The sequence below is a fragment of the Camelina sativa genome, chromosome 17 (assembly GCF_000633955.1).
Source record: "Camelina sativa cultivar DH55 chromosome 17, Cs, whole genome shotgun sequence".
NCBI classification, from domain to species: domain Eukaryota; kingdom Viridiplantae; phylum Streptophyta; class Magnoliopsida; order Brassicales; family Brassicaceae; genus Camelina; species Camelina sativa.
Genome location: NC_025701.1, coordinates 18,223,320 through 18,224,658, shown reverse-complemented (window position 1 = coordinate 18,224,658; position 1,339 = coordinate 18,223,320).

The following is a 1,339-nucleotide window of genomic DNA, read 5'->3' as shown; positions in this document are numbered from 1 at the left end:
GCCACGACTCTCCTGCGATCTGAATATCAACTCCTCCAGCTCGTCCAATGACCCTCAGGAACTTGCCTCCCGCAACTCTGACAACTCCTGTACGCTCTCCAGGATCCCCTCTGATCCCCGCACTCTCGGCACACTCCGGAGTAATGAAGCTATGAGAAGCTCCAGAATCAAACATGACATGGGACTTAAACCCGCCCACCAACAAGGTCCCTACACAAATCCCATGTGTTGAGAACCTAACATTCGATCACAAGCAAAAACAACATAATCTGAACTATTGAATTGACCAAGTTCGAATCTCAGAAGTTATACCTGTGATCGCTCCTGCACTAGTGCCACCGGTCTCCCTAGTCGAGTACACCTGAGACGTCGGTTCGATCCAACCCACCGGCTGCACACTATGCTGCACACCCTGCTGCACTCCGGACTGACCACCGGCCTGCACCGCTGCTACTGCCATCTGCTGCAACTTGAGACAACGAGGCTTGATATGCCCCGTTTCTTTGCAGTAGTAACACACACGAGTATCTGTCTGCGGTGCCGTCACCGCCCGCTGCTCAGTCACTGCCCGCTGCTCACCTCTCTGTGGACAGTTGGTCACCTTCTGGTCCCTGCTACCACACCCAAAGCATCTCGCACCCCCGTGCCTCGATCTCTGCATATCATCAAACTTTCGCTTCTGCTCCTGCGCAGGCTTGCCGCCCTTGCTAGGAACAGAATGCGGCTGAGACCGCTGTGGCTGCACCAAAGAACTGACCACAACCACGTGTGACCTCAAGTCAACCTCTATCCCATCTGCAACCTCAACCAGCTCCGCTCTCGTAGCATAGCTCCTCACTCTGCACCGAGTCCTCAGATCATCCCGCAGAGCCAACAAGAACCTCCACACCTGAGCCGACTCTGGCTCCCATGCCCGGCCTGCATACCCCACAAGCCGACTGAACTCTGCATCCAGCTCCCGCACTGTACAGTCTCCCTGAGTCAACCCCAAGAACCGTGCCTCCATACGATCAAGAGCCTCCTGAGGAAAATACTTGGAGTTAAACTCCCTCACAAAATCTCCCCAAGACATACCCCGCTGCACCCTCCGTGCTGTCACCGACCTCCACCACACACGTGCATCACCTGACAAGTAGTACACTGCCAAATCCACCCTGAACTGGTTGGGACACCGAAGCAAAAGGAAAAGATCCTCCATTCGCTCTCTCCACTCATCCGCTACACTCGGATTTGTACCTCCTGAGAAATACCACGCTCCCACTCGCTGCAGCTGCACCATCATCTGCACATACTGAGCATCCACTACCTTGGCCCCTGGCTGCACACCTGCCTGCAAACC